This window comes from Doryrhamphus excisus, linkage group LG6, assembly GCF_037039965.1.
Source record: "Doryrhamphus excisus strain RoL-2023G ecotype Guam linkage group LG6, RoL_Dexc_Guam_v1.1, whole genome shotgun sequence".
Taxonomy (NCBI): Eukaryota; Metazoa; Chordata; class Actinopteri; order Syngnathiformes; family Syngnathidae; genus Doryrhamphus; species Doryrhamphus excisus.
The window spans coordinates 1-19,810 of record NC_136362.1 but is presented as its reverse complement, the minus strand read 5'-3'; the positions used below and the strand labels follow the sequence as shown (position 1 = coordinate 19,810).

General features: G+C 50.5%; 13 non-coding genes across 13 annotated transcripts; all 13 read left to right on the top strand.

Annotated features, from left to right (window-relative positions):
* The first annotated feature begins 54 nt into the window (after nucleotides 1-54).
* trnad-guc (transfer RNA aspartic acid (anticodon GUC)) lies at nucleotides 55-126 on the top strand. Its single transcript has one exon. It is a non-coding gene; the product is annotated as a tRNA-Asp (tRNA).
* Nucleotides 127-521: 395 nt separating this feature from the next.
* trnam-cau (transfer RNA methionine (anticodon CAU)) lies at nucleotides 522-593 on the top strand. The gene has a single exon. It is a non-coding gene; the product is annotated as a tRNA-Met (tRNA).
* Nucleotides 594-3,878: 3,285 nt separating this feature from the next.
* trnam-cau (transfer RNA methionine (anticodon CAU)) lies at nucleotides 3,879-3,950 on the top strand. Its single transcript has one exon. It is a non-coding gene; the product is annotated as a tRNA-Met (tRNA).
* A 3,244-nt stretch (nucleotides 3,951-7,194) lies between these two features.
* Nucleotides 7,195-7,268, top strand: trnan-guu (transfer RNA asparagine (anticodon GUU)). The gene has a single exon. It is a non-coding gene; the product is annotated as a tRNA-Asn (tRNA).
* A 982-nt stretch (nucleotides 7,269-8,250) lies between these two features.
* trnas-cga (transfer RNA serine (anticodon CGA)) lies at nucleotides 8,251-8,332 on the top strand. Its single transcript has one exon. It is a non-coding gene; the product is annotated as a tRNA-Ser (tRNA).
* A 1,194-nt stretch (nucleotides 8,333-9,526) lies between these two features.
* On the top strand, nucleotides 9,527-9,597 carry trnag-gcc (transfer RNA glycine (anticodon GCC)). The gene has a single exon. It is a non-coding gene; the product is annotated as a tRNA-Gly (tRNA).
* Nucleotides 9,598-9,939: 342 nt separating this feature from the next.
* On the top strand, nucleotides 9,940-10,013 carry trnat-agu (transfer RNA threonine (anticodon AGU)). Its single transcript has one exon. It is a non-coding gene; the product is annotated as a tRNA-Thr (tRNA).
* Nucleotides 10,014-12,361: 2,348 nt separating this feature from the next.
* trnam-cau (transfer RNA methionine (anticodon CAU)) lies at nucleotides 12,362-12,433 on the top strand. Its single transcript has one exon. It is a non-coding gene; the product is annotated as a tRNA-Met (tRNA).
* A 1,535-nt stretch (nucleotides 12,434-13,968) lies between these two features.
* trnag-gcc (transfer RNA glycine (anticodon GCC)) lies at nucleotides 13,969-14,039 on the top strand. Its single transcript has one exon. It is a non-coding gene; the product is annotated as a tRNA-Gly (tRNA).
* A 342-nt stretch (nucleotides 14,040-14,381) lies between these two features.
* On the top strand, nucleotides 14,382-14,455 carry trnat-agu (transfer RNA threonine (anticodon AGU)). The gene has a single exon. It is a non-coding gene; the product is annotated as a tRNA-Thr (tRNA).
* A 2,357-nt stretch (nucleotides 14,456-16,812) lies between these two features.
* trnam-cau (transfer RNA methionine (anticodon CAU)) lies at nucleotides 16,813-16,884 on the top strand. The gene has a single exon. It is a non-coding gene; the product is annotated as a tRNA-Met (tRNA).
* Nucleotides 16,885-18,419: 1,535 nt separating this feature from the next.
* Nucleotides 18,420-18,490, top strand: trnag-gcc (transfer RNA glycine (anticodon GCC)). The gene has a single exon. It is a non-coding gene; the product is annotated as a tRNA-Gly (tRNA).
* Nucleotides 18,491-18,832: 342 nt separating this feature from the next.
* Nucleotides 18,833-18,906, top strand: trnat-agu (transfer RNA threonine (anticodon AGU)). Its single transcript has one exon. It is a non-coding gene; the product is annotated as a tRNA-Thr (tRNA).
* The last annotated feature ends 904 nt before the right edge of the window (nucleotides 18,907-19,810 follow it).

Sequence of the window (19,810 nt, the reverse complement as noted above, 5' to 3'; positions counted from 1 at the left end):
AGCCTATTCTGAATTACCCTTTGGCCAATCGACACCACATCAACTCAGCAGCAGTCCTCGTTAGTATAGTGGACAGTATCTCCGCCTGTCACGTGGAAGACCGGGGTTCGATTCCCCGACGGGGAGTTCCTCTTTTGTATGTCACAATGTCACATTGAACCTTGAGTCGGGTTGCGGTTGCAACAACCAGTCCGGTTAAACAAACCTTTCTCATTAGAACAAAACCTCTCTTAATCTTCTTCTCACGGTGTTCAGGTGTCTTTTACAATCTGACAGTCTTTTGCTGCCAAATCATTCCAGGCGTGGATAATGAAGCTGACCAGGAAAATGCCAGCTGTGGGATTTCAACCAGAGCCTCCTGAGCGTAAGGAACCTTAATCTGGCGCCTTCGATCACTCATCCACCCAACCTAAAACGGTGCCCTGATCAGGAAAAAAAAACTGTGACCTTGTGAGGTTCACTGACAACAGAGGACACTCAAAAGGAGCCGCACAAAGCAGGGTACTTGTACAGATGTCGGCAGCAGAGTGGCGCAGCGGTAGCGTGCTGGGCCCATAACCCAGAGGTCGATGGATCGAAACCATCCTCTGCTATGGCTGTGCTCTTTACGTGTCCTTTGAAGAGCTTGCAGATGTATTGTCTTTGTTACTTAGCTGACCTGGTCCAGTAAAGAGTTCACGCTTCCTTTACTGCTGTTCTCGATGCATTTATTGCTCTTGAGTGCATTCACACGCCATTGCGGGACATTGAAGCATCGCGAAACACCGCAACTGTCCTCACTCGTCCATTGTCACTCTTATGGACTTGAAGAATCCCAGCCAGTTTCCGTTCGTTTCGGGGAACCTCCTCCTCTTTGACGATCACCACATCTCCAACTTGCATGTTTCTTCTTGGCGTATGCCATCTTTGTCTCAGAGCAATGTTGGTCAGATACTCCTTCCACCATTTGTTCCAGAACTATTCCGACAAATATTGCAATTATCTCCATCTCATTTTAGTATACAAGTCCATCCATCCATCCATTTTCCTCCACTTATCCAGGTCCAGGTCGCGGGGGGCAGCAGTCTTAGTAGGGAAGCCAAGATTTCCCGGTCCCCGGCCACCTCCTCCAGCTCCACCGGGAGGACACCAAGGTGTTCCCAGGCCAGCTGTGAGACATAATCCCTCCAGCGTGTCCTAGGTCTGCCCCGGGGCCTTTTCCCGGCTGGGTATGCCCGGAACACCTCACCAGGGAGGCGTCCGGGAGGCATCCGGACTAGATGCCCGAGCTACCTCAACTGACTCCTCTCGATGTGAAGGAGAAGCGGCTCTACTCTGAGCCCTCCCGGATGACTGAGCTCCTCACCCTATCTCTTAGGGTGAGTCCAGCTACCTTACGGAGGAAACTCATTTCAGCCGCCTGTATCCGAGATGTCATTCTTTCGGTCATGACCCAAAGCTCATGACCATAGGTGAGGGTGGGAACATAGATCGACCGGTAAATTGAGAGCTTTTTTAACCACAACGGTCCGTTACAGCGACCGCATTACTGCCGAGGCTGCGCCGATCCGTCTGTCGACCTCACGCTCCCACTTTCCCTCTCTACGCCTGTACTGTGGGAGTCCTACACACAATTTCCCGCTGTCCAGTTCGCCCAGCATGCCAACGCTCTTCCTCCGCCAGGGATATTCCCCAGCTGCTGGCACTGTCCGCTCCAACCACACCGGCTGCGTCATCCGCTTTGGTGGGCCGACTTCAGGTGGAAGGTACGATATCCTGGGCGGGGGAAGCTTCTCCTACCACAGCATTAATTGACTCTGGGGCGGACGAGAACTTCATTGATAGCGGACTGGTCAGTTCTCTTAACATTCCTACTGTTGAGCTTGTCCCCCACAAGAATGTCTGCTCGCTAGATGAACATCACCTGGCATGCATTACGCATCACAATTTTTTCCCTGAGAAACTAGGTTGGCTGTGGAATTGATTAAACATCAAGAAGTCCACATCAATTAAAAAAATAATTAAAAAGTGATATCCTGGCCGAAAAAGGTCCGGTTAGCTCAGTCGGGAGAGCATGAGACTCTTAATATCAGGGTCGTGGGTTCGAGCCCCACATCTTTTGGTGATACAGACCTGGTAGACCCAAATGAGTAGTGAGGGTGTGCTGGGAACGTCTGGCAGAGTCTCCCGTTCGTCGAGTCTTCAACTCTCACCTCTGGCAGAGCTTCACCTGCATCCCGGGGGAGGACCGGGATATTGAGTCCGAATGGGCCATATTCCGTGCCTCCATTGCTGAGGCGGCTGACCGGAGTTGCAGCTGCAAGGCCGTCGGTGCCAGTCGTGGCTGCAGGCCCCGAACCCGATGGTGGACACCAGAAGTCAGGGCCGCCGTCAAGCTGAAGAAGGAGTCCTATCCAGCATTGATGGCTTGTGGGACTCCGGAAGCAGCTGACAGGTACTGTCAGGCCAAACGGTTCGCGGCTTCGGCGGTTGTCCAGGCAAAAACTCGGGTGTGGGAGGAATTCGGTGAGGCCATGGAGCACGACTTTCGGTCGGCCTCGAAGGGGTTCTGGCAAACCGTCCGGCGCCTCCGAAAAGGGAAGCAGAGCCCAGTCCACACTGTTTACAGTGGAGACGGGGCCTGCTGACCTCGACTGGGGATTTGTTTTGGTGAAGTAGGTGCAGACACATCTATTAAAAAATGAAAATACAAAATATACAGAATGCAGTATAAATATATGTACGCAGTCTGTTTTTTGTTTGTTATTCCGAAAGTGCAGTCTGATTGTTTTTCCTAAGAGTCCAAACTGAGCGTTAATTTAACGCATATAGAGTGTCAAAGTGGCAGGGTGAGGCAGAGGTGGGGTGTGAACAGTGTCAGGGGGGGTTCCGGGCCTTGTTGATGAGGCTGACAGCAGACAGGAAGAAACTTGTTTTTGTGGCGTGAGGTTTTGGTCCTGATGGACCGCAGCCTCCTCTCAAAGAGACTGTGTCCGGGGTAAAAAAAAAAAAAACTATCAAGACAGCCTCAAGGTCCAAAAGTGTTAAGGCAGTCCCATAGTGTCCCCACATCATGCCATGTGTCTATTTGCCTTGAGACATGAGTAAATTAGCTTAAATGCTAACATGCTAATGGTCATCATGTTAGCGCCAAGCAAGAGAGTCCTTTTTCAGTCGGGTCTAAAAGTGGGGGCAATGTGAAGCTGTGTCTGTGCCACCTACTATGTTGCTGTGTCCCCGGTCCAGTGTGTTCCCATCTTGGGTTGGAATGTCCCCATGCTGGTAACGGGTGGGGAATACAGTCCGTTGATGAGGATAAGTGGGATGGATTTCAGTGGTTAAAGTCTCCAGCTACCATGAAAACGGTCATGGGCCATGAGCCTATTCTGAATTACCCTTTGGCCAATCGACACCACATCAACTCAGCAGCAGTCCTCGTTAGTATAGTGGACAGTCTCTCCGCCTGTCACGTGGAAGACCGGGGTTCGATTCCCCGACGGGGAGTTCCTCTTTTGTATGTCACAATGTCACGTTGAACCTTGAGTCGGGTTGCGGTTGCAACAACCAGTCCGGTTAAACAAACCTTTCTCATTAGAACAAAACCTCTCTTAATCTTCTTCTCACGGTGTTCAGGTGTCTTTTACAATCTGACAGTCTTTTGCTGCCAAATCATTCCAGGCGTGGATAATGAAGCTGACCAGGAAAATGACAGCTGTGGGATTTCAACCAGAGCCTCCTGAGCGTAAGGAACCTTAATCTGGCGCCTTCGATCACTCATCCACCCAACCTAAAACGGTGCCCTGATCAGGAAAAAAAAACTGTGACCTTGTGAGGTTCACTGACAACAGAGGACACTCAAAAGGAGCCGCACAAAGCAGGGTACTTGTACAGATGTCGGCAGCAGAGTGGCGCAGCGGTAGCGTGCTGGGCCCATAACCCAGAGGTCGATGGATCGAAACCATCCTCTGCTATGGCTGTGCTCTTTACGTGTCCTTTGAAGATCTTGCAGATGTATTGTCTTTGTTACTTAGCTGACCTGGTCCAGTAAAGAGTTCACGCTTCCTTTACTGCTGTTCTCGATGCATTTATTGCTCTTGAGTGCATTCACACGCCATTGCGGGACATTGAAGCATCGCGAAACACCGCAACTGTCCTCACTCGTCCATTGTCACTCTTATGGACTTGAAGAATCCCAGCCAGTTTCCGTTCGTTTCGGGGAACCTCCTCCTCTTTGACGATCACCACATCTCCAACTTGCATGTTTCTTCTTGGCGTATGCCATCTTTGTCTCAGAGCAATGTTGGTCAGATACTCCTTCCACCATTTGTTCCAGAACTATTCCGACAAATATTGCAATTATCTCCATCTCATTTTAGTATACAAGTCCATCCATCCATCCATTTTCCTCCACTTATCCAGGTCCAGGTCGCGGGGGGCAGCAGTCTTAGTAGGGAAGCCAAGATTTCCCGGTCCCCGGCCACCTCCTCCAGCTCCACCGGGAGGACACCAAGGTGTTCCCAGGCCAGCTGTGAGACATAATCCCTCCAGCGTGTCCTAGGTCTGCCCCGGGGCCTTTTCCCGGCTGGGTATGCCCGGAACACCTCACCAGGGAGGCGTCCGGGAGGCATCCGGACTAGATGCCCGAGCTACCTCAACTGACTCCTCTCGATGTGAAGGAGAAGCGGCTCTACTCTGAGCCCTCCCGGATGACTGAGCTCCTCACCCTATCTCTTAGGGTGAGTCCAGCTACCTTACGGAGGAAACTCATTTCAGCCGCCTGTATCCGAGATGTCATTCTTTCGGTCATGACCCAAAGCTCATGACCATAGGTGAGGGTGGGAACATAGATCGACCGGTAAATTGAGAGCTTTTTTAACCACGACGGTCCGTTACAGCGACCGCATTACTGCCGAGGCTGCGCCGATCCGTCTGTCGACCTCACGCTCCCACTTTCCCTCTCGACGCCTGTACTGTGGGAGTCCTACACACAATTTCCCGCTGTCCAGTTCGCCCAGCACGCCAACGCTCTTCCTCCGCCAGGGATATTCCCCAGCTGCTGGCACTGCCCGCTCCAACCACACCGGCTGCGTCATCCGCTTTGGTGGGCCGACTTCAGGTGGAAGGTACGATATCCTGGGCGGGGGAAGCTTCTCCTACCACAGCATTAATTGACTCTGGGGCGGACGAGAACTTCATTGATAGCGGACTGGTCAGTTCTCTTAACATTCCTACTGTTGAGCTTGTCCCCCACAAGAATGTCTGCTCGCTAGATGAACATCACCTGGCATGCATTACGCATCACAATTTTTTCCCTGAGAAACTAGGTTGGCTGTGGAATTGATTAAACATCAAGAAGTCCACATCAATTAAAAAAATAATTAAAAAGTGATATCCTGGCCGAAAAAGGTCCGGTTAGCTCAGTCGGGAGAGCATGAGACTCTTAATATCAGGGTCGTGGGTTCGAGCCCCACATCTTTTGGTGATACAGACCTGGTAGACCCAAATGAGTAGTGAGGGTGTGCTGGGAACGTCTGGCAGAGTCTCCCGTTCGTCGAGTCTTCAACTCTCACCTCTGGCAGAGCTTCACCTGCATCCCGGGGGAGGACCGGGATATTGAGTCCGAATGGGCCATATTCCGTGCCTCCATTGCTGAGGCGGCTGACCGGAGTTGCAGCTGCAAGGCCGTCGGTGCCAGTCGTGGCTGCAGGCCCCGAACCCGATGGTGGACACCAGAAGTCAGGGCCGCCGTCAAGCTGAAGAAGGAGTCCTATCCAGCATTGATGGCTTGTGGGACTCCGGAAGCAGCTGTCAGGCCAAACGGTTCGCGGCTTCGGCGGTTGTCCAGGCAAAAACTCGGGTGTGGGAGGAATTCGGTGAGGCCATGGAGCACGACTTTCGGTCGGCCTCGAAGGGGTTCTGGCAAACCGTCCGGCGCCTCCGAAAAGGGAAGCAGAGCCCAGTCCACACTGTTTACAGTGGAGACGGGGCCTGCTGACCTCGACTGGGGATTTGTTTTGGTGAAGTAGGTGCAGACACATCTATTAAAAAATGAAAATACAAAATATACAGAATGCAGTATAAATATATGTACGCAGTCTGTTTTTTGTTTGTTACTCCGAAAGTGCAGTCTGATTGTTTTTCCTAAGAGTCCAAACTGAGCGTTAATTTAACGCATATAGAGTGTCAAAGTGGCAGGGTGAGGCAGAGGTGGGGTGTGAACAGTGTCAGGGGGGGTTCCGGGCCTTGTTGATGAGGCTGACAGCAGACAGGAAGAAACTTGTTTTTGTGGCGTGAGGTTTTGGTCCTGATGGACCGCAGCCTCCTCTCAAAGAGACTGTGTCCGGGGTAAAAAAAAAAAAAAACTATCAAGACAGCCTCAAGGTCCAAAAGTGTTAAGGCAGTCCCATAGTGTCCCCACATCATGCCATGTGTCTATTTGCCTTGAGACATGAGTAAATTAGCTTAAATGCTAACATGCTAATGGTCATCATGTTAGCGCCAAGCAAGAGAGTCCTTTTTCAGTCGGGTCTAAAAGTGGGGGCAATGTGAAGCTGTGTCTGTGCCACCTACTATGTTGCTGTGTCCCCGGTCCAGTGTGTTCCCATCTTGGGTTGGAATGTCCCCATGCTGGTAACGGGTGGGGAATACAGTCCGTTGATGAGGATAAGTGGGATGGATTTCAGTGGTGGACAGTATCTCCGCCTGTCACGTGGAAGACCGGGGTTCGATTCCCCGACGGGGAGTTCCTCTTTTGTATGTCACAATGTCACGTTGAACCTTGAGTCGGGTTGCGGTTGCAACAACCAGTCCGGTTAAACAAACCTTTCTCATTAGAACAAAACCTCTCTTAATCTTCTTCTCACGGTGTTCAGGTGTCTTTTCCATCCTGTCGATGGAGTTTGACTTGATTCTTTGTCACGCAGTCTGAAATTGGCAAACTGAGAAATTCTGATTGAGTGACCAATGCAGTCTGTCCATTTTAATACATTTCGTCTCAACTCATGTTGAAAAAGGACAGAGCCATTTCCGTGAGAGCACAAGACCCCTGGATTGTACCCAAAAATACTTTGCGTTCATCAAAGAGTAAAGAGTCCTGGTTTGCAATGCCTCGATTGTTACGCCAGAAGGTGCGAGTCACATCCAAAACAAAGGGCATGCTGGAAGCATAGCATGCGTTAGTATGGCTTCAACTGAACAGAAGTTGGCAGGGTGTGAGTCTCTGTGGCGCAATCGGTCAGCGCGCTCGGCTGTTAACCGGGAGGCTGGTGGTTCGAGCCCACCCAGGGACGTTCTCTGGATGCATCAGTGTCACTGTTCATTCGTGTTTGCGCTCCACTCTTGCACAGCACTTGTGTGGTTCCCAATTGGCAAACTGTGTGTCAATGACTTTTCAAAAGCACATTACAGCTTCCATGGTCTAACACATTTGATCAGAAGATAGGTTGATCAAGTCACAGATTTCAGTTTGTTTCTGCACAGGTCTGGTGAAACACAGAAGCTCTGCTTGAAAACATTAGCTTTTGCAAAAGCGCCAGCCAGGATTATAGATTAAGAGATGACGGAATGCTTTTATGTTAAAAGGAATCAAGTCAAACCCCATCAACTGGTAAGCAGGGGCCCTTAAGAGAAGACACTGTACACTGTTGTGATTTTTTGACAGACATGTCTAGTAAACAGGAGATCCTGGGTTCAAATCCCAGCAGTGCCTTCTCTGTGTTTCAGCAGCTCCTATGCTGTTATTTAAAATAAATGTTGTTCTTGTTCTGTTGAATAAATACCCATCATTTCTGATGTCATATGTAGTATACCTGTCACATGTACTGCAATGCTCCCTACAAAGACAATACCCTTGTGTATTTGGACATTTGCAGGTTTAAGAAAACAGACAGACCACATCAGCCAAATATCTTTGTCTTGTCTGAGTGGTCAGACAAGACAAAGTTTGAGCCAGTCACCTGAACATTAGACTTTTGATCTGAGTGTCCGGGATTCAAGTCCCTGTTCAGGTGACCAGTGATAGGGTCTGAGGTCCACTTGCAAACGCCTCCTTTTTGCCCACAAAATACAAGGGCAACAGGACAATCCCTTGGTACTTTATGGAAACGATGTGAGGTGCCTGGCTTTTAACTAGAAGTGGAAAGACTTGTGTAGCCCCTCACACAAACCATGTGTCTTCCTCCCATGCACATGTTGCCAGCTGATCCTTGACATCAGCAAAATTTTGGTTCTAGGACAATGGGGTCACCTGCCCCCATTGGTCTTTTCCAAGCGGTCACGGTGGCCGAGAGGTGAAGGCGTTGGACTCGAAATCCAATGGGGTTTCCCCGCACAGGTTCGAATCCTGTCTGTGACGCTTTGGTTGGGCATTTGTTGCCGCCATGCTGTTTACCTTGTGGTGGAGTACTGTTGGTTATGAGGGCCGGGGTGTTGTCCTTTCGCGGTCCGCATTCTCTACACTGGTGGTCTGGATTTTGGGTACAGGTTAATGGGGTCCACTGTCCCCATTGATCTGCTGCTTGCAGTCTCGGTGGCCGAGAGGTTTGTTGCCACTCTGCTTTGACATGCTGTTTTCTGTACCTCTCCCCTGTACCTCTCAGCGGCCTTGTCGAGGGTGTTTCACAGGTGGGTGGTGTGATGTTTGGTATGGGGGCCGGTGGGTGGTCGCCGTTTTGTTGTTCCTGGAGCACATAAAGAAGAGTGGCCAGTACGGGGGGTTGAACCCGTGGCGTTATTAGCACCACACGCCGACCAACTGAGCTAACCGGGATAGCGGCAGAGAGCTGCTGGAATGACAAGGCGCTACGAAACGCATATCGGGCGGAGCCTCTCCGACCCACACGTCGGCTCCAAATCCCACCTCCTGGGGCTCTTCCAGCACCACTCCTCTCTCCCTGCTCCAGCAGCGGAGCGCCGTCTGACGACATCGGGAGTGTCGTCCCCATGCAACTGGGAGCCAGTCGCCCTTCGCCAGCGGAGAGGAGTCACCGTCTACGCCTGTGGCTGTGCCTGTACTGTGGGAGTCCTACACACAATTTCCCGCTGTCCAGTTCGCCCAGCACGCCAATGCTCTTCCTCCGCCAGGGATATTCCCCAGCTGCTGGCACTGCCCGCTCCAACCACACCGGCTGCGTCATCCGCTTTGGTGGGCCGACTTCAGGTGGAAGGTACGATATCCTGGGCGGGGGAAGCTTCTCCTACCACAGCATTAATTGACTCTGGGGCGGACGAGAACTTCATTGATAGCGGACTGGTCAGTTCTCTTAACATTCCTACTGTTGAGCTTGTCCCCCACAAGAATGTCTGCTCGCTAGATGAACATCACCTGGCATGCATTACGCATCAGACGTGCACCATATCCTTGGTGCTGTCGGGAAACCACCACAAGGTCACTAATTTTTTTCTTATGCCCTCTCGCTCAGCTCTGTTAGTACTCGGCCTCCCCTGGCATCCCTTGCGTGTGTTGTGATGTTTTGTCATTCAGCGCCACTTTGCAGAGGCACATCCACTCGACAATTTAATTTGTTCTCCGACAGTGTTTCCCAATGTGGCAATGGTGGTTCAGTGGTAGAATTCTCGCTTGCCAAGCGGGAGGCCCGGGTCCGATTCCCGGCCAATGCAGTATATCTCAGCTTATACCTTTCTTTAGAGCTCATGTTGAAAAAGTACAAAGGCTCTTTTCCTGCGAAAGTGCAGTATTCAGACTGACACCTGAAACGTAACAGACCGGACCACCCGAGAGTTAAGGTGGACAGCACTTTGTGAAACCTGACTGCAGTCATGCTGTTGTAGTCTCTGTCGCGCAATTGCTCAGCACGTTTGGCTGTTAACTGAGAGGTTGGTGGTTCGATCCCACCCAGGGACTCTCAATTCACACAATTGTTGGACTTTGGACTCCCTCCCTTGTATGAACATTTTTCCCCATTGGCGAACTGTTTTTGTGTTGGTGCCAGATGCACTGCTGGCACTGTGGCTAAGCTGGTCAAAGTGCCTGTCTAGTAAACAGGCGATCCTGGGTTCAAATCCCAGCGGTGCTTGGTCAGTGAAACTTTGGCAGCTGATTTCTGAACCATGTACTTCTTTTTGTCACTTGCCCTTCAAGAACGAATTGACGTTGCATCCACAGCTGACGTGATTGTTGTGGATCCCATTACGCCAGAAGGTGCTTGAATCCATTTTTTTAATTAAACCATTACCTGTGAGCGGTAAGTTACACCATTGCACTAAACATTGTTAGAATAGTTAGTAATGGAGTTAGTAGTGAATAACTAACAATGCTTGTGGGGATTTTTTTTTGGTTTTGGACATCTTTCAGATAAATAAGCATGCAAACTGACCCGGGAACATCATGGCTGTTCCTGACAAATGAACATAACGGGAGGGTTAAGATGACTACACTTCCAAAGTTCTCAGCTATGACTGAACCTCTCGCTCCTTTTTTTCCTGAGAAACTAGGTTGGCTGTGGAATTGATTAAACATCAAGAAGTCCACATCAATTAAAAAAATAATTAAAAAGTGATATCCTGGCCGAAAAAGGTCCGGTTAGCTCAGTCGGGAGAGCATGAGACTCTTAATATCAGGGTCGTGGGTTCGAGCCCCACATCTTTTGGTGATACAGACCTGGTAGACCCAAATGAGTAGTGAGGGTGTGCTGGGAACGTCTGGCAGAGTCTCCCGTTTGTCGAGTCTTCAACTCTCACCTCTGGCAGAGCTTCACCTGCATCCCGGGGGAGGACCGGGATATTGAGTCCGAATGGGCCATATTCCGTGCCTCCATTGCTGAGGCGGCTGACCGGAGTTGCAGCTGCAAGGCCGTCGGTGCCAGTCGTGGCGGCAGGCCCCGAACCCGATGGTGGACACCAGAAGTCAGGGCCGCCGTCAAGCTGAAGAAGGAGTCCTATCCAGCATTGATGGCTTGTGGGACTCCGGAAGCAGCTGACAGGTATTGTCAGGCCAAACGGTTCGCGGCTTCGGCGGTTGTCCAGGCAAAAACTCGGGTGTGGGAGGAATTCGGTGAGGCCATGGAGCACGACTTTCGGTCGGCCTCGAAGGGGTTCTGGCAAACCGTCCGGCGCCTCCGAAAAGGGAAGCAGAGCCCAGTCCACACTGTTTACAGTGGAGACGGGGCCTCCTGACCTCGACTGGGGATTTGTTTTGGTGAAGTAGGTGCAGACACATCTATTAAAAAATGAAAATACAAAATATACAGAATGCAGTATAAATATATGTACGCAGTCTGTTTTTGTTTGTTATTCCGAAAGTGCAGTCTGATTGTTTTTCCTAAGAGTCCAAACTGAGCGTTAATTTAACGCATATAGAGTGTCAAAGTGGCAGGGTGAGGCAGAGGTGGGGTGTGAACAGTGTCAGGGGGGGTTCCGGGCCTTGTTGATGAGGCTGACAGCAGACAGGAACAAACTTGTTTTTGTGGCGTGAGGTTTTGGTCCTGATGGACCGCAGCCTCCTCTCAAAGAGACTGTGTCCGGGGTAAAAAAAAAAAAACTATCAAGACAGCCTCAAGGTCCAAAAGTGTTAAGGCAGTCCCATAGTGTCCCCACATCATGCCATGTGTCTATTTGCCTTGAGACATGAGTAAATTAGCTTAAATGCTAACATGCTAATGGTCATCATGTTAGCGCCAAGCAAGAGAGTCCTTTTTCAGTCGGGTCTAAAAGTGGGGGCAATGTGAAGCTGTGTCTGTGCCACCTACTATGTTGCTGTGTCCCTGGTCCAGTGTGTTCCCATCTTGGGTTGGAATGTCCCCATGCTGGTAACGGGTGGGGAATACAGTCCGTTGATGAGGATAAGCGGGATGGATTTCAGTGGTTAAAGTCTCCAGCTACCATGAAAACGGTCATGGGCCACGAGCCTATTCTGAATTACCCTTTGGCCAATCGACACCACATCAACTCAGCAGCAGTCCTCGTTAGTATAGTGGACAGTATCTCCGCCTGTCACGTGGAAGACCGTGGTTCGATTCCCCGATGGGGAGTTCCTCTTTTGTATGTCACAATGTCACGTTGAACCTTGAGTCGGGTTGCGGTTGCAACAACCAGTCCGGTTAAACAAACCTTTCTCATTAGAACAAAACCTCTCTTAATCTTCTTCTCACGGTGTTCAGGTGTCTTTTACAATCTGACAGTCTTTTGCTGCCAAATCATTCCAGGCGTGGATAATGAAGCTGACCAGGAAAATGCCAGCTGTGGGATTTCAACCAGAGCCTCCTGAGTGTAAGGAACCTTAATCTGGCGCCTTCGATCACTCATCCACCCAACCTAAAACGGTGCCCTGATCAGGAAAAAAAAACTGTGACCTTGTGAGGTTCACTGACAACAGAGGACACTCAAAAGGAGCCGCACAAAGCAGGGTACTTGTACAGATGTCGGCAGCAGAGTGGCGCAGCGGTAGCGTGCTGGGCCCATAACCCAGAGGTCGATGGATCGAAACCATCCTCTGCTATGGCTGTGCTCTTTACGTGTCCTTTGAAGAGCTTGCAGATGTATTGTCTTTGTTACTTAGCTGACCTGGTCCAGTAAAGAGTTCACGCTTCCTTTACTGCTGTTCTCGATGCATTTATTGCTCTTGAGTGCATTCACACGCCATTGCGGGACATTGAAGCATCGCGAAACACCGCAACTGTCCTCACTCGTCCATTGTCACTCTTATGGACTTGAAGAATCCCAGCCAGTTTCCGTTCGTTTCGGGGAACCTCCTCCTCTTTGACGATCACCACATCTCCAACTTGCATGTTTCTTCTTGGCGTATGCCATCTTTGTCTCAGAGCAATGTTGGTCAGATACTCCTTCCACCATTTGTTCCAGAACTATTCCGACAAATATTGCAATTATCTCCATCTCATTTTAGTATACAAGTCCATCCATCCATCCATTTTCCTCCACTTATCCAGGTCCAGGTCGCGGGGGGCAGCAGTCTTAGTAGGGAAGCCAAGATTTCCCGGTCCCCGGCCACCTCCTCCAGCTCCACCGGGAGGACACCAAGGTGTTCCCAGGCCAGCTGTGAGACATAATCCCTCCAGCGTGTCCTAGGTCTGCCCCGGGGCCTTTTCCCGGCTGGGTATGCCCGGAACACCTCACCAGGGAGGCATCCGGGAGGCATCCGGACTAGATGCCCGAGCTACCTCAACTGACTCCTCTCGATGTGAAGGAGAAGCGGCTCTACTCTGAGCCCTCCCGGATGACTGAGCTCCTCACCCTATCTCTTAGGGTGAGTCCAGCTACCCTACGGAGGAAACTCATTTCAGCCGCCTGTATCCGAGATGTCATTCTTTCGGTCATGACCCAAAGCTCATGACCATAGGTGAGGGTGGGAACATAGATTGACCGTTAAATTGAGAGCTTTTTTAACCACGACGGTCCGTTACAGCGACCGCATTACTGCCGAGGCTGCGCCGATCCGTCTGTCGACCTCACGCTCCCACTTTCCCTCTCTACGCCTATACTGTGGGAGTCCTACACACAATTTCCCGCTGTCCAGTTCGCCCAGCACGCCAACGCTCTTCCTCCGCCAGGGATATTCCCCAGCTGCTGGCACTGCCCGCCCCAACCACACCGGCTGCGTCATCCGCTTTGGTGGGCCGACTTCAGGTGGAAGGTACGATATCCTGGGCGGGGGAAGCTTCTCCTACCACAGCATTAATTGACTCTGGGGCGGACGAGAACTTCATTGATAGCGGACTGGTCAGTTCTCTTAACATTCCTACTGTTGAGCTTGTCCCCCACAAGAATGTCTGCTCGCTAGATGAACATCACCTGGCATGCATTACGCATCAGACGTGCACCATATCCTTGGTGCTGTCGGGAAACCACCAAAAGGTCACAAATTTTTTTCTTATGCCCTCTCGCTCAGCTCTGTTAGTACTCGGCCTCCCCTGGCATCCCTTGCGTGTGTTGTGATGTTTTGTCATTCAGCGCCACTTTGCAGAGGCACATCCACTCGACAATTTAATTTGTTCTCCGACAGTGTTTCACAATGTGGCATTGGTGGTTCAGTGGTAGAATTCTCGCTTGCCAAGCGGGAGGCCCGGGTCCGATTCCCGGCCAATGCAGTATATCTCAGCTTATACCTTTCTTTAGAGCTCATGTTGAAAAAGTACAAAGGCTCTTTTCCTGCGAAAGTGCAGTATTCAGAATGACACCTGAAACGTAACAGACCGGACCACCCGAGAGTTAAGGTGGACAGCACTTTGTGAAACCTGACTGCAGTCATGCTGTTGTAGTCTCTGTCGCACAATTGCTCAGCACGTTTGGCTGTTAACTGAGAGGTTGGTGGTTCGATCCCACCCAGGGACTCTCAATTCACACATGTGTTGGACTTTGGACTCCATCCCTTGTATGAACATTTTTCCCCATTGGCGAACTGTTTTTGTGTTGGTGCCAGATGCACTGCTGGCACTGTGGCTAAGCTGGTCAAAGTGCCTGTCTAGTAAACAGGAGATCCTGGGTTCAAATCCCAGCAGTGCCTGGGTGCTTGGTCAGTGAAACTTTGGCAGCTGATTTCTGAACCATGTACTTCTTTTTGTCACTTGCCCTTCAAGAACGAATTGACGTTGCATCCACAGCTGACGTGATTGTTGTGGATCCCATTACGCCAGAAGGTGCTTGAATCCATTTTTTTAATTAAACCATTACCTGTGAGCGGTAAGTTACACCATTGCACTAAACATTGTTAGAATAGTTAGTAATGGTGTTAGTAGTGAATAACTAACAATGCTTGTGGGGATTTTTTTTTGGTTTTGGACATCTTTCAGATAAATAAGCATGCAAACTGACCCGGGAACATCATGGCTGTTCCTGACAAATGAACATAACGGGAGGGTTAAGATGACTACACTTCCAACGTTCTCAGCTATGACTGAACCTCTCGCTCCTTTTTTCCCTGAGAAACAAGGTTGGCTGTGGAATTGATTAAACATCAAGAAGTCCACATCAATTAAAAAAATAATTAAAAAGTGATATCCTGGCCGAAAAAGGTCCGGTTAGCTCAGTCGGGAGAGCATGAGACTCTTAATATCAGGGTCGTGGGTTCGAGCCCCACATCTTTTGGTGATACAGACCTGGTAGACCCAAATGAGTAGTGAGGGTGTGCTGGGAACGTCTGGCAGAGTCTCCCGTTCGTCGAGTCTTCAACTCTCACCTCTGGCAGAGCTTCACCTGCATCCCGGGGGAGGACCGGGATATTGAGTCCGAATGGGCCATATTCCGTGCCTCCATTGCTGAGGCGGCTGACCGGAGTTGCAGCTGCAAGGCCGTCGGTGCCAGTCGTGGCGGCAGGCCCCGAACCCGATGGTGGACACCAGAAGTCAGGGCCGCCGTCAAGCTGAAGAAGGAGTCCTATCCAGCATTGATGGTTTGTGGGACTCCGGAAGCAGCTGACAGGTACTGTCAGGCCAAACGGTTCGCGGCTTCGGCGGTTGTCCAGGCAAAAACTCGGGTGTGGGAGGAATTCGGTGAGGCCATGGAGCACGACTTTCGGTCGGCCTCGAAGGGGTTCTGGCAAACCGTCCGGCGCCTCCGAAAAGGGAAGCAGAGCCCAGTCCACACTGTTTACAGTGGAGACGGGGCCTCCTGACCTCGACTGGGGATTTGTTTTGGTGAAGTAGGTGCAGACACATCTATTAAAAAATGAAAATACAAAATATACAGAATGCAGTATAAATATATGTACGCAGTCTGTTTTTTGTTTGTTATTCCAAAAGTGCAGTCTGATTGTTTTTCCCAAGAGTCCAAACTGAGCGTTAATTTAACGCATATAGAGTGTCAAAGTGGCAGGGTGAGGCAGAGGTGGGGTGTGAACAGTGTCAGGGGGGGTTCCGGGCCTTGTTGATGAGGCTGACAGCAGACAGGAAGAAACTTGTTTTTGTGGCGTGAGGTTTTGGTCCTGATGGACCGCAGCCTCCTCTCAAAGAGACTGTGTCCAGGGTAAAAAAAAAAAAACTATCAAGACAGCCTCAAGGTCCAAAAGTGTTAAGGCAGTCCCATAGTGTCCCCACATCATGCCATGTGTCTATTTGCCTTGAGACATGAGTAAATTAGCTTAAATGCTAACATGCTAATGGTCATCATGTTAGCGCCAAGCAAGAGAGTCCTTTTTCAGTCGGGTCTAAAAGTGGGGGCAATGTGAAGCTGTGTCTGTGCCACCTACTATGTTGCTGTGTCCCTGGTCCAGTGTGTTCCCATCTTGGGTTGGAATGTCCCCATGCTGGTAACGGGTGGGGAATACAGTCCGTTGATGAGGATAAGCGGGATGGATTTCAGTGGTTAAAGTCTCCAGCTACCATGAAAACGGTCATGGGCCACGAACCTATTCTGAATTACCCTTTGGCCAATCGACACCACATCAACTCAGCAGCAGTCCCCGTTAATATAGTGGACAGTATCTCCGCCTGTCACGTGGAAGACCGTGGTTCGATTCCCCGATGGGGAGTTCCTCTTTTGTATGTCACAATGTCACGTTGAACCTTGAGTCGGGTTGCGGTTGCAACAACCAGTCCGGTTAAACAAACCTTTCTCATTAGAACAAAACCTCTCTTAATCTTCTTCTCACGGTGTTCAGGTGTCTTTTACAATCTGACAGTCTTTTGCTGCCAAATCATTCCAGGCGTGGATAATGAAGCTGACCAGGAAAATGCCAGCTGTGGGATTTCAACCAGAGCCTCCTGAGCGTAAGGAACCTTAATCTGGCGCCTTCGATCACTCATCCACCCAACCTAAAACGGTGCCCTGATCAGGAAAAAAAAACTGTGACCTTGTGAGGTTCACTGACAACAGAGGACACTCAAAAGGAGCCGCACAAAGCAGGGTACTTGTACAGATGTCGGCAGCAGAGTGGCGCAGCGGTAGCGTGCTGGGCCCATAACCCAGAGGTCGATGGATCGAAACCATCCTCTGCTATGGCTGTGCTCTTTACGTGTCCTTTGAAGAGCTTGCAGATGTATTGTCTTTGTTACTTAGCTGACCTGGTCCAGTAAAGAGTTCACGCTTCCTTTACTGCTGTTCTCGATGCATTTATTGCTCTTGAGTGCATTCACACGCCATTGCGGGACATTGAAGCATCGCGAAACACCGCAACTGTCCTCACTCGTCCATTGTCACTCTTATGGACTTGAAGAATCCCAGCCAGTTTCCGTTCGTTTCGGGGAACCTCCTCCTCTTTGACGATCACCACATCTCCAACTTGCATGTTTCTTCTTGGCGTATGCCATCTTTGTCTCAGAGCAATGTTGGTCAGATACTCCTTCCACCATTTGTTCCAGAACTATTCCGACAAATATTGCAATTATCTCCATCTCATTTTAGTATACAAGTCCATCCATCCATCCATTTTCCTCCACTTATCCAGGTCCAGGTCGCGGGGGGCAGCAGTCTTAGTAGGGAAGCCAAGATTTCCCGGTCCCCGGCCACCTCCTCCAGCTCCACCGGGAGGACACCAAGGTGTTCCCAGGCCAGCTGTGAGACATAATCCCTCCAGCATGTCCTAGGTCTGCCCCGGGGCCTTTTCCCGGCTGGGTATGCCCGCAACACCTCACCAGGGAGGCGTCCGGGAGGCATCCGGACTAGATGCCCGAGCTACCTCAACTGACTCCTCTCGATGTGAAGGAGAAGCGGCTCTACTCTGAGCCCTCCCGGATGACTGAGCTCCTCACCCTATCTCTTAGGGTGAGTCCAGCTACCCTACGGAGGAAACTCATTTCAGCCGCCTGTATCCGAGATGTCATTATTTCGGTCATGACCCAAAGCTCATGACCATAGGTGAGGGTGGGAACATAGATCGACCGGTAAATTGGGAGCTTTTTTAACCACGACGGTCCGTTACAGCGACCGCATTACTGCCGAGGCTGCGCCGATCCGTCTGTCGACCTCACGCTCCCACTTTCCCTCTCTACGCCTGTACTGTGGGAGTCCTACACACAATTTCCCGCTGTCCAGTTCGCCCAGCACGCCAACGCTCTTCCTCCGCCAGGGATATTCCCCAGCTGCTGGCACTGCCCGCTCCAACCACACCGGCTGCGTCATCCGCTTTGGTGGGCCGACTTCAGGTGGAAGGTACGATACCCTGGGCGGGGGAAGCTTCTCCTACCACAGCATTAATTGACTCTGGGGTGGACGAGAACTTCATTGATAGCGGACTGGTCAGTTCTCTTAACATTCCTACTGTTGAGCTTGTCCCCCACAAGAATGTCTGCTCGCTAGATGAACATCACCTGGCATGCATTACGCATCAGACGTGCACCATATCCTTGGTGCTGTCGGGAAACCACCAAAAGGTCACTAATTTTTTTCGTATGCCCTCTCGCTCAGCTCTGTTAGTACTCGGCCTCCCCTGGCATCCCTTGCGTGTGTTGTGATGTTTTGTCATTCAGCGCCACTTTGCAGAGGCACATCCACTCGACAATTTAATTTGTTCTCCGACAGTGTTTCACAATGTGGCATTGGTGGTTCAGTGGTAGAATTCTCGCTTGCCAAGCGGGAGGCCCGGGTCCGATTCCCGGCCAATGCAGTATATCTCAGCTTATACCTTTCTTTAGAGCTCATGTTGAAAAAGTACAAAGGCTCTTTTCCTGCGAAAGTGCAGTATTCAGAATGACACCTGAAACGTAACAGACCGGACCACCCGAGAGTTAAGGTGGACAGCACTTTGTGAAACCTGACTGCAGTCATGCTGTTGTAGTCTCTGTCGCACAATTGCTCAGCACGTTTGGCTGTTAACTGAGAGGTTGGTGGTTCGATCCCACCCAGGGACTCTCAATTCACACATGTGTTGGACTTTGGACTCCCTCGCTTGTATGTACATTTTTCCCCATTGGCGAACTGTTTTTGTGTTGGTGCCAGCTGCACTGCTGGCACTGTGGCTAAGCTGGTCAAAGTGCCTGTCTAGTAAACAGGAGATCCTGGGTTCAAATCCCAGCAGTGCCTGGGTGCTTGGTCAGTGAAACTTTGGCAGGTGATTTCTGAACCATGTACTTCTTTTTGTCACTTGCCCTTCAAGAACGAATTGACGTTGCATCCACAGCTGACGTGATTGTTGTGGATCCCATTACGCCAGAAGGTGCTTGAATCCATTTTTTTAATTAAACCATTACCTGTGAGCGGTAAGTTACACCATTGCACTAAACATTGTTAGAATAGTTAGTAATGGAGTTAGTAGTGAATAACTAACAATGCTTGTGGGGATTTTTTTTTGGTTTTGGACATCTTTCAGATAAATAAGCATGCAAACTGACCCGGGAACATCATGGCTGTTCCTGACAAATGAACATAACGGGAGGGTTAAGATGACTACACTTCCAAAGTTCTCAGCTATGACTGAACCTCTCGCTCCTTTTTTCCCTGAGAAACTAGGTTGGCTGTGGAATTGATTAAACATCAAGAAGTCCACATCAATTAAAAAAATAATTAAAAAGTGATATCCTGGCCGAAAAAGGTCCGGTTAGCTCAGTCGGGAGAGCATGAGACTCTTAATATCAGGGTCGTGGGTTCGAGCCCCACATCTTTTGGTGATACAGACCTGGTAGACCCAAATGAGTAGTGAGGGTGTGCTGGGAACGTCTGGCAGAGTCTCCCGTTCGTCGAGTCTTCAACTCTCACCTCTGGCAGAGCTTCACCTGCATCCCGGGGGAGGACCGGGATATTGAGTCCGAATGGGCCATATTCCGTGCCTCCATTGCTGAGGCGGCTGACCGGAGTTGCAGCTGCAAGGCCGTCGGTGCCAGTCGTGGCGGCAGGCCCCGAACCCGATGGTGGACACCAGAAGTCAGGGCCGCCGTCAAGCTGAAGAAGGAGTCCTATCCAGCATTGATGGCTTGTGGGACTCCGGAAG